This window comes from Tiliqua scincoides, chromosome 1 (assembly GCF_035046505.1).
Source record: "Tiliqua scincoides isolate rTilSci1 chromosome 1, rTilSci1.hap2, whole genome shotgun sequence".
NCBI lineage: Eukaryota > Metazoa > Chordata > Lepidosauria > Squamata > Scincidae > Tiliqua > Tiliqua scincoides.
Genome location: NC_089821.1, coordinates 255,500,779 through 255,512,677, shown reverse-complemented (window position 1 = coordinate 255,512,677; position 11,899 = coordinate 255,500,779). Strand labels below are relative to the sequence as shown.

The 11,899-nt window shown below is 43.9% G+C and overlaps 1 pseudogene; it reads left to right on the top strand.

The window, feature by feature from the left end:
• The first annotated feature begins 11,507 nt into the window (after window positions 1–11,507).
• On the top strand, window positions 11,508–11,624 carry LOC136637608 (5S ribosomal RNA; annotated as a pseudogene).
• The last annotated feature ends 275 nt before the right edge of the window (window positions 11,625–11,899 follow it).

Below are 11,899 nucleotides of genomic sequence, written 5' to 3'. Positions count from 1 at the left end.
TAGAGAGGAAAAAATAAGATATTAGACGTAGGCGTAACTTTAAATCTACATGTTCCTAATTGTTACTGTTATTACAGAGTCAGTTAATTTGTGCTTCACCTAATTAAGGGCCCAGTCCTATCCAGCTTTCCAGCACCGGTGCAGCTGAGGTAAGAGAACACGTGTTCCCATAACTTGAGGAGGCTTCTGTGACTGCTTCCCCACCACAGGATTCAGTGCACATCCCATTGGCACAGCTGTACCGGCACTGGCATATCGGATAGGATTGGGCCCTTAGTCTAATGCCATCACAACAGTGGAATTTCCTTTTTCTTTTTAGAGGGAGAAGGGAAAGTAACCTTATTTTCTGCAAATGTTAATGTCAGGGGAAAAAAACAACATATAAGTGAAATATTATTACAAATTATTTTGTTTTAATTTGTTGTAATTTGTTTTAATTATGTTAAGATGAGCAGTTGAGAATTCTCCCATAATGAGACTTGTTAAGGGAATCTGATACAGTGAAATTTCCTTGCAATCACTTTGGCACAACAAAAAGCACATTGATTCCAGGAGTGCAAGACATCTCTGCATGTATGAGGTACCAGCCCAAGGCCCAACCTACTAAACAACAAAACCAGATCTTTTGTCCTTTGAGACCCAAAACTTCAGGATATGGATTTTTGACCCTTGAATCTGAACGCCTCTGAAAAGGGCAACAAGAGAGTTGGATAACAAGGTCTTTGCATTCCATTTAGACGGAAGTTGTTAAAGTTTTTTTTAACCCAGTGAAGGATTCGGTAAAGATGGAAGCCTTGACGTTCCAGGAAGGCCGGTGCCTTTCGTTGGTCACCTAAGGGAATCCACTTATAACTCTATTACCTGGCAAATTAACGGAGTGATTCAGTCAGGTATATTTATCATGAAGAGAACGGAAGATAATTAATACACAGCATTGAATGCAAATTGCACCCACAGCACTTATCTCATTTTCAATTAGCACAAACGTTACAGCACTGCAGGCTTGTTATGGTTTTACCAGGAGCTGGGTAATTAATTTCTGTGAGCTACATATCAGACACCTGATAATGCCGTTTATTAATAAATGTCACCCCAGGTATCTGTTAGGAGAGGTAAATAAATTAAATGTTCAGTTGGCTGCCCTGCACAAATCTCTTCTTACACTTCACTGCGTCTTTTCCCCTGTTTGTTTATCAGCCAGAATGACTGCAGAGATTACCACTGGAAACAAAAGGGATATGACCAGCAGTAATCTGTAGGGCTGCCACTTTTCCTGGCAGAGTTCCTGTGCCTTCGAGAGCTGCGTGATATACAGAATGGTCCTGCAGGTAGAAACTTTTCAAGAGGAGCATCAATGGAAATCTCTTTCACCTGTTGAAATTCTGCTTGCCAGGCAGGGGGTATTAAAGGCATAGGAGATCTGCCAAGAAAAAGCTGCAAGCTGAGAGCTAGTGTGCTGTTATGTTGTAGGACCAGGGAGACCTGGGTTAAAGTGAGAAAGGACTCAGTCATGCAGCTTATGTAGGTTATGTCTCATAAAAGGGATGTGTAACCTGATATTATGGCAATCAGCAATTCCCATTCTTGGCTTCAGTTCATTGGCTGATGCTTGCAAGGGGCAAGGAAATGCCAAATGAGATGACATAATGGAACACATTTCTTTGACTGTACATTGGGGGGGGGGGAGTGTGGCAAGGGAGATGGGCAGCCTAAGCCTGTCATCCCTGGAGCTGCCAGCTGCAGCACTGCCAAAATGACTACCAGTACATCCAGCAGCCCCATGGAGACCGTTGGTGGTCTCCTTGGGGAAAGGGGACATTGCGGATGCAGGCCCTGCAGTGGGGTAACTTGAGTTTGCTCCAGCTATTTTGCCAATGCAGACTTCCTCCAACATGGAAGATAGGATCTGGCTGAGGAGGCCCCGTCCGGTCCCTCCCCCTCCCACCCCACCCTTCCCTGTTCCATCTTCCCCCCACCCTTGAACACCTCCGCCCCGCTCCGAAGAGTTGCACTGCCTGCCAGCAGTGCCACTCACTGCTGGCCAGCATCCTTCTGGCGCTGGGTCAACATCGACAAGCGCTGGCCCAGAACCAGCACTCTTGTGGTGCTGTAAATGTTACTGCACATTTACGATACATAGCTCTGGCACTAGAGCTCAGTGATGATACTATGGACCTATAGGATCGGGCCCTTAGGTTGGCCTTGTGAAGCAAAGTGTTTTCTATAGCAGGAGATGCTCGTCTTATGATTAGGTATTAGGTTGCAGAAGTGGATTTTCAAACACTTCCTGGGGGTGCGGCCTACAGCCCTTCTGCGTTCTGCTCTCGGAGCCCACAAGCTGAACAATGTCTGCTTGGCTCAGAATTTTCAGTGCGGGTTTTGCAACTGAGTACCTCTTTAGAAAGATAAAGACAATGCTTGAAAGAACAGTTCTAAAAATGCTCTCACTGGGTTACGGATTCCTCCCTAGACAAGTTGCTGTATTGTAGACAAGGCTAAATAACTCAATGAGTGTCCTTCATGAATCATGTGCTTCATAGAGGACGACATATAAAAGCTGGTATTTTGGTAACATGACATTTCTGTTAAAAAGATTAGGAAACATGGATATGATATGGATTTTTCTCCTTCCCTCCCAGTTATACTGGATTCTATAACAGTAGAACTCCAAAATGCATAATAAAATGCAAGTGATGAGAGGCGACTTTTGCTCCCTTCTAGCAAACTAGCTATTGTTCACAATATGGTCTATACTGGTTTCTCCTCTCTGGTATTAGGCTCAGTAATATTTCTCTTGGTTCTGCTTCTATCAGTGTTATGAAACCTCAAGGCCACAAACTTTAACAAGCCAAAAGGACAGTTGGTTTCTTGCAGAGAAAAATCCCTGAGGTTACTAATGCTGTTGAAGGCAGCGTAATGTCTCTTGATTGCTTCCAACCAGAATATGGTTTCCTGTTGGAAAGAGCTTAGGGTTTTCATTTGTTTTATGGGCAAAAGATGCCTCTGTTACCTGCACAATATTCACAAATTAACAGGTGACGCTAGGGCTGAACCAAGGCCTCCTAATGTCTAAGACAGCATATCAAATGTGCTCCCAATAATCAAATGCATCAGTCTTTGCTCATCTCACAGAAACGGAAGAGGAGGATGGAGAAGAAAATTATAAATGTGGAGCAGAGGAGAGTGGTGGGCTAGAACACTGGAGATGTTCTAGCCCAGTACTCTCATCTCTTCCACAATTCCTCTTCCCTTTCACCCCCCTGTCCCTATTCCAATCCAAGGAAGCAGAGGAGGAGAAGCAATGGAAACAAGTGGGTATATGGAAGTAGGCATCTCCCACCAGTCTGCTGCCTAAGTTGAGTTAGGGGGCATAGGTAGGTGGATCGAGTCCAGGAAGTGGGTAGGTTTGGCAGCTGTTCAGCCACTGAATCCTAACTCCCCTTCCTGAACCTGTTTCAGCAGTGTGGATCCACATGGACCTGCACCAGCTATTTAGCTAGCACAGGTCCAAGTAGACACCCCCCCCGCACGCCTTGGAGGCTTACATCGGGGGGGACGGACAATAGAATTGGGGTTCTATTTTTGTATGCAACACCTCACTATATCTAACCCCTCAAAGTCTATTTGAATAAAACATCTTATATCACTGCAGGAAGACACACAGGCTTTGGAGAGTCTCTGGGGAACAATATTACAAAATTGAGGGGAAGCCACCAAGAATCCCTCTTGGTTCTACCTCCAGGTTCAGTGACAATTTGACTCTGAATATCAGTTGAAGAGCAGCAATGTCAGGAGAACTATTTTCTGGTTGTGGTCTTCCCCACAATTGGTTGAGTAAAATAGAATCCTGGTGTTGGAGCTTTGACTTGATCCAACAGAGTCCATATGTTCCCGCTGTTTTCACTTGTGGCCCTGATTTGATATATAGATGTGCGTAATACAGATGTGCATAATATAGATGTGATATATAGAGTGTTGATGGTCAGACTGGAACTTGGGGTTATGCCTTTTAATAAAGATGCAGCCAAACTGGAGTAGATTCAGAGGAGAGCGACAAGGATGATCAGACGGTTGGAGAACAAGACCTATGAGAAAAGGTTGCAGGAACTTGGTATGTTCAACCTGGAGAAGAGAAAGCTGAAAGGGTATATGATAGTGCTCTTCAAATACCTGAAGGACTGTTATATGGAAGAAGGAAAAAATTTGTTCTCAACTTCCTCTGAAAGTAGAACTAGATCCAATGGTTACAAACTGCAAGAGAAGAGGTTCAGGTTGGACGTCAGGAAGAAATTCCTGATGGTAAGGGTGGTTTGACAGTGGAACAGATTATCGAGGGAGGTGGTGGTTTCTACCTCACTGGAGATCTTCAGGCAGAGGCTTAACCAGCACCTGCTGGAAATGCTCTAGGAGGATTTACTGCTACCAATAGAGGGGACTGGATGACTTTGGAGGTCCCTTCCAACTCTATGATACCATGATTCTATGAATCTGTATAGTCTTACTTTGTGGTGCTTTGCAGTGAGGAGAATTTTGCTGTTCCACTCGGTAGGGCAGTAGAAAAGGTTAATTCTGGTCAATTAAGTTTCCAGGTGGCCTGGAACTCCCTGACCCCCACCCTGCACATTGCATTCTACCACTGCTACTTTACTAAGGGTTTAGGGGTTGGCCCAGCAAAGTGGGCCCTCTGACGGCCATAGACAATCTCTGAGGCCACCTCTTGTATCAAAAAGCAGTTTACCATACTGGTTTAACACATGTTGAACCACACATTCTGACATCCCTGACTGGGATAAAGTTACTACTGTACTTCTATTAAGCCTCTGACTACTCATGTAGCAGCAGCCGGACTGAGGTAAAAAAAGGGGGTTGGAATTTGGGTGTGGGTTTGGGCACTATCTTGGTTCAGGCCATGCCTGATTGTTCGTTTATACCCCGCTTTGTATACAATATAAATTATACAAATTTATACCCTGCTTTATCTCCCTAGCTGGCATTCGAAGCAGCTATTCAGAAGTATCACTAAGTCCAGTGGGACTTGCTGCTTTGGATGTGTGCACCTGCCTGCAGCCTTAATTAGGACATATCTGCATGGAAGCATCCTAATTGTGGACCCTCGATTTAACAGAGCTCGAGTTAACAGACTTCAGAGATAACAGATGTCTGCTTCTTTAAAAACAAATCATATATATTTTGTATATGCACATCTGCACTGTCATAAATGCATTCAGAATTAACTGGGCATTAATAGGCATCCCTTCTTGTTATTAGTCCATTAATTTGAGGGTCTACTGTAAATTAATTTTGGTAAGGAAACAGGTTGTGCTATCGTGCTTCCCACTGAACAGAAGCAGAGAATCAAAGATACTGAATATTTGAAAGATGGAAATGAAAAAACCTATAGGAAATCAAATCTTTCACCCTTGGAATGAATGACATTTGTTGTTCATGTTAAAAATCATATCCATGGTGTTTAGGACAACAATAGTTTTGGTAGAAGATGTAAAAATGATTCATCAACAAGAAGCTTTCCTGTTCTGTCTTCACATTAACACTTTTGCTCAGCAAACTGTATTGAGATCCTGTGTTTTGAAGGATTCGTTTCTTACCTAATTTTTTTTACATTGTGCTCTGTTAAGGTAGAAGGGCAAAGTAAAAGGGAGAAAATTTGTATTAGCGAGTGATCTGAGCATATTAAAGAAAGGTTACCTGCTTGTTTGTCAACAAGATGAAATAAAGAATAGTTCAAGGAAAAAACCCTTCTGAGACATCAGTCAAAGGCAATCAAATATGTATTTAATTAAAGCAAACATAAAAATTAAAGTTACATGTTGAATCAATAAACAGCACTTTTTCCTACATGCATTTTGAACAAGACAGATCAGAATCTTGCATGATGAAGACATAACGTGTCATAATAATTAGGAGCACAGACAAAGGAACAGCTAATCAACATGCAAATGTATGCAGTTCTGGCGATTCAGATGAGGCAGATTTCTACCTCTTTTTTTTGCTTGATTCATCTTCATTGCTAATCATCTGAAGGCTGCCAAATGTTCACTGACACTAATGTATTATAGGTCAAGAGAGGCAGGTCTTCACCTATTACCCCCACAAACAATATGCTTTCCTTCCCTGTTTCCTCTTCAGGATTTTCAGCAATTACTGCCAGATGCAATCAGACTCCTTGAATAGGAGCAACTGGGGCTTGTTTGTGGCTTGGATTCATTAGAATCAGGAGGATGAAGAAAGGAATAAATTACTTAATTGCACAAAAAAGTTGCAGCCAAAGTGATGGCGAGAGAAGCTGATTGTGTGGATGTGTATGAGGCCACTCTTGGAATGGAGGATCTTAGAATAGCTGGTAGTTTGGCCTGGCAGATTCAGGCAGACTTGGGTGTCCTCCAAAACAGATGGCTCCACATACCATCTATTCTTCCCTTTGTCAGGTTTTACCATTTCTTTGATCTTGTTCGTCTCTGATGCTGGTTGTATTAGATGTAGCACAAATATGCATTCAGATCGTACTCATTTACTCTTGCCTCCCAACTTTCATTCTTTCTTTTCTCTCTCTTTTTTTGTCTTGTTTGATGAGATGATCATGTTGAACAAAGCCCTTGCTGTCCGCTTCCCAAAGTGGTGCCGAAAAAAAAATTACAGCAAAATGTGACTAGTGCAATACCCATGCAGCCAAGGTTTTGAAAGATTCGCCCTGAGGTTTTAAAGATATTATTATTATTATTATTATTATTATTATTATTATTATTATTATTATTATTATATAATGGCTGTCGGTTCCTTAGCTGGTCTTGGCGTTAATTACTAGTTGGGCCTATCATCATCATCATCATCATCATCATCATCATCATCATCAACAACAACAATATTAATTTCTTTTTCTTTAAGGATGGATCATTTGCACAATGGGGAAATAATCAGACAAAGCAAATAACTGTTTCTGTGGATCAAATGAAAATCAACATTTGCATCTGCCCAAGGAAAATTGCTCCTCTCCCCGTGCCTATATCAATATCCTTCCACGGAGAGTCTCTTCAGGTTTCAGTCTATGTGTGATGCTTCCGGGCAGTCTTAAGATTGTAAATTTTTAAAAACCCTCTGTGAAGAATTCCACCCCCCCCCCATTTTTGCTGTGATTTTATTTTCTTTTTTTAAAAAAACGATCACAATTTATATACGCAGAATGGCAGAATCTCCATTTTGTTAATTCACATTATGGTCAGAGAATCCATTTTCTGTCCCTAGTATAAAGGTACAAAATAGTACTTTGTACTGCGGTATTGAATGAAATGATTAGATAAAACTTTGGGTGGCTGATATTGACATGTGCAGTATCTGTTTGGCAGTGTCTCTGTTGGGTGTCAGGCAATGGTGGGAAATATGTCTTGCTTTTCCTGATTGTTGTAATTGATTGTAGTTGCTTTGTATCATGTTTGGATTTGATAGCTTTATATTGATACTAGTGCGGGAGGCCAGTGTGTCACCCCCATGATGGACCTCCTCCCATGCAGTGGGTGGGGCAATGCCCTGGGCAGTGGACCTGGTGATGAACCATCTCACCATCCCTGCTGGGTTTTTTTTGGCTATAACATTTGATAGAATAGAAATATTTCAGTGTGGTTTGTCTCATTGCTTTCTGCATGAAATTACGCTTCAATTGATATATAACATGATGGTATTATTCAAAAATACAAAGATTTAAAAAATTTTGGTCAGTAGTGGTGTCACCCCCCTGTGCGCGTCACCTGGTGCTCCCACTCCATGCACCCCCTAGAGGTTAGATGGACCCACCACTGCCAAAAGCCCATAGCACCTGGAGCACTTACCTTCCTCTGGGTGGTGTCTGTCCGGTGCTGGGCCCAGCACTGACTGGTGCTGACCTGGTGCGGCACTCTTTACAGCATGTTTACATCTCCCTGCACTGGCACTGGAGCTCAGTGCCAGCACTAAGGGCCTTTAGGATTTGGCCTTGAGGCAGCCAACTCAGCTGGCCACGTGCAGGCTGGCCTTCCCAGGAATATTGAGATAAACTTCAGATGATGACCCTCCATGCAGAGCCATCAACCTTCTAAGGAAATATGTATGGCAAATGGGGAAAGGGTCTTTTCAGTGGTGGCATCCTGTTGGTAGGACCTTGTCCCCAAAGAGACCCATCTAACCCTGACTCTTTTGTCCTTTCAGTACCAAGAGAAGACTTTTTTATTTATCCATGCCTTTGAATTTTGTAATTGTTCTATCTGCTTTTAGGGCTAGAGCTTCTGCTTTCCTCTCCTTTTTAGTCTGTTGCTGTGTTTAGTTATTATATTATAAGTGGACATTTTTTTTTTATGGTTTCATTGCTTTACTTTGTAATGGTAAGCTGCCCTGGGAGTCTGATCAGAATGACAGGAGATCACGTTGCATTAAATAATTGGGTACCCCTGCTAATTGGGTAAGAGGCACTTTTCCAAGTGGGTGTCCTCTTTTTAGCAGGGGGAGAGGAACTGGCCCTCCTCACCCCAGCAGTGTCTTTTCTAGTGACTGTCTGCTGGTGTTCTTTTGCATCTTTTTGAGCCTTTTTGGGACAGGGAGCCATTAGTTGTTTGTTTGGTTTTCTCTGTAAACCGCTTTGTGAACTTTTCGTTGAAAAGCGGTATATAAAAACTGTTAATAAATAAATAAATAAATAAATGCCCCATTCTTCTTCAGACATTTCTGGCAATCTTTAAGGCTGTTCACACATTTAACTGCACTTGGGTGCACAATTTGTTAATCAGTACCTGCATGTTGGCAACCTTCAGTCTCGAGAGACTATGGTATCGCGCTCTGAAAGGTGGTTTTGGAACATTGTCTAGTGTGGCTGAAAAGGCCAATTCGGGAGTGACAATCCCTTCCACAATGGGAGCAAGTGCAGTCCGACCCTGGTCTGTCTCCCTGGCTATGGGCCTTCCTTCTTTGCCTCTTAGCCTCAGACTGTTGGCAAAGTGTCTCTTCAAACTGGGAAAGGCCATGCTGCACAGCCTGCCTCCAAGCGGGCCGCTCAGAGGCCAGGGTTTCCCACTTGTTGAGGTCCACTCCTAAGGCCTTCAGATCCCTCTTGCAGATGTCCTTGTATCGCAGCTGTGGTCTACCTGTAGGGCGCTTTCCTTGCACGAGTTTTCCATAGAGGAGATCCTTTGGGATCCGGCCATCATCCATTCTCACGACATGACCAAGCCAACGCAGGTGTCTCTGTTTCAGCAGTGCATACATGCTAGGGATTCCAGCACGTTCCAGGACTGTGTTGTTTGGAACTTTGTCCTGCCAGGTGATGCCGAGAATGCGTCGGAGGCAGCGCATGTGGAAAGTGTTCAGTTTCCTGTCCTGTCGTGAGTGAAGAGTCCATGACTCGCTGCAGTACAGAAGTGTACCCAGGACGCAAGCTCTGTAGACCTGGATCTTGATATGTTCCCTCAGCTTCTTGTTGGACCAGACTCTCTTTGTGAGTCTGGAAAACGTGGTAGCTGCTTTACCGATGCTTTACCGATGCTTTACCGATGGCGTTGGCTTTGTGGTCAGAAATACCTTGCTGAAATCCATCATCCCACCTACTGCGGGAAGTGAAAGAATTTTGTCCCTGCAGCTCCAGTCATCAGCAGGACCTGTCACTCTCATCAGTGCTTATGCACCGACTCTGTCATCTCCAACAGAAGCCAAAGACAACGCCTTGTCCATATTTGGCAAGAAGACCAACAAGACGGCAGACTGGTTTGAAGCCCACTCTGAGGAGTTGACACCAGTCATTGAGGAAAAGAGGAGAGCTCAAGCAGCATACAAGGCCTGTCCCAGTGAGCGCAACCTGCAGGTCCTCCGAGTTGCTCTCAGCAAAGTCCAGTAGACTGCCAGAAGATGTGCTAACGACTACTGGCTCCAGCTCTGTTCTGACATACAGATAGCAGCTGACACGGGCAACATCAAGGGGATGTATGATGGTATCAAGCAGGCCCTAGGTCCAACACAGAAGAAAATTGCCCCTCTGAAGTCTGCCACAGGCGAGGTCATCCAGGATCGGACGCAGCAGATGGAACGCTGGGTGCAGCACTACTCTGAGCTATATTCCATAGAAAATGTAGTCACCGAAGAAGCACTGAACAACATTGAGTGCCTGCCTGTGCTGGAGGAGCTTGACAGTGAACCAACCCTAGAAGAACTTCACGTGGCCCTGGACTCCCTTGCCTTTGGCAAGGCGCCTGGAAAAGACAGCATCCCTGCTGAAGTCCTAAAGTGCTGCAAAGAGATCATCGTCACTGAGTTGCATGAAATCCTCTGTCTCTGCTGGAGAGAAGGTGGAGTACCTCAAGACATGAGGGATGCAAACATCATCACGCTGTACAAGAACAAAGGCGACAGGGGTGACTGCAATAATTACCGTGGCATCTCTCTCCTTAGCGTTGTAGGAAAGTTGTTTGCCCAAGTTGCACTAAAGAGGCTCCAGGTACTTGCAGAGAGCGTTTAATCAGTACCTGGCCGCATTTATTCACATGTTCCATTCAATGTAGGAGCTGTCTGTGTACAGTGGACAGGGATTGTTGATCTGCCACAATGAACCCAGGTACATTCATTTACACAGAAATGTGTAGCTGGATGCAGACTGGTATACCTGGATCTGTACCTGGGTACAGCATAAAATGTGAGAAACCCAAATATGTCTTGGGTTAGGTGGGTTGTTGTACCAAACTTCAGTTTTCTTGGTGGACTGGAAGTAGTTTAACCATTTGAGAGTATACATTAGTGCTGTGCAGACACTATGTGTAAGGGTGGCAAATTGGGGTATAGTGAGTACCCCAATAGTGAGTATAGTGAGTACCCCCCCGATACTGAGACACGTACTATAGCCCCTTTGCATATGGTGGTCATTTGTAGAAGGCAATGTGACTGATGTAGAAGGTCCTTCTCTTAGGGTTGCTTCTCTGGCTGGAACTATTTCTGGAGATTTTGTTCCCAACTTGATATCATGTTGAAATCCCTGGAGGCTTTATTAAAATCACCAGGATTGCTTTCAGTAGTTGCCTATAGATCAGTACTAATTCCTGGAGATTCCAGGACAATCCTGGAGAATTGGCAACTCAACCTCCAATAGAAGTTATACATTGTGTGAAGGAACCCTTTCCACATATGGCACTGCCCTTTGCAGAATATCACCAAATACATATTGGCTCAGGATTATGGCTGGAGAGCACATGGGCATGGGGTGTGTGGTTTGCTGGTGCACTTCAGTTTGTTCCCTCACAAATTAACCCTCCATACAGAACTTTTGAGTTTCCTGTTTTGAGGGTGAGATGAACAAATGCCCCATTTTCAGATTTTTTTCTGGTAGTTAGATGGAGTACATTTATACCATATTTCAGGGTTGTAGTTCATAGGGAAGTACCCTAAGAATTTGAATACCCCACTAAGTGAATGCATCAGTCAGTCTGCCAGTCAATCAGTTCACTGGCACTCAACCATCTTTATATACGTATTTTTCATTAAGAACCAGCAACTGTTACCCTGCACATGCCTGATCTTGTCTGATCTTGGAAGCTAAGCAGGGTCAGGCCTGGTTAGTACTTGGATGGGAGACCGCTTGGGAATACCAGGTGGTGTAGGCTTATACCATAGTCTATCGAGACTGAAGGTTGCCAACCATAATCCTATGATTGGGCTCCACCAGTGCTACGGACACAGCGCCAGCGCTGGATACCATAGAAGTGCCATAAAGTGCTTTTTGGCACCAAGCAAGTAAGCAGCACCAGTGGGAAGGCAGTATCTGACTGGCATATGTGCATAGTGCTGCACTCTACACAACTGGAATCCTTGAACAACTTGGGTACTCACTTGTGCAGCAAGACTATATGCCTACAGCTAAGTATGGAATAAATCCCCC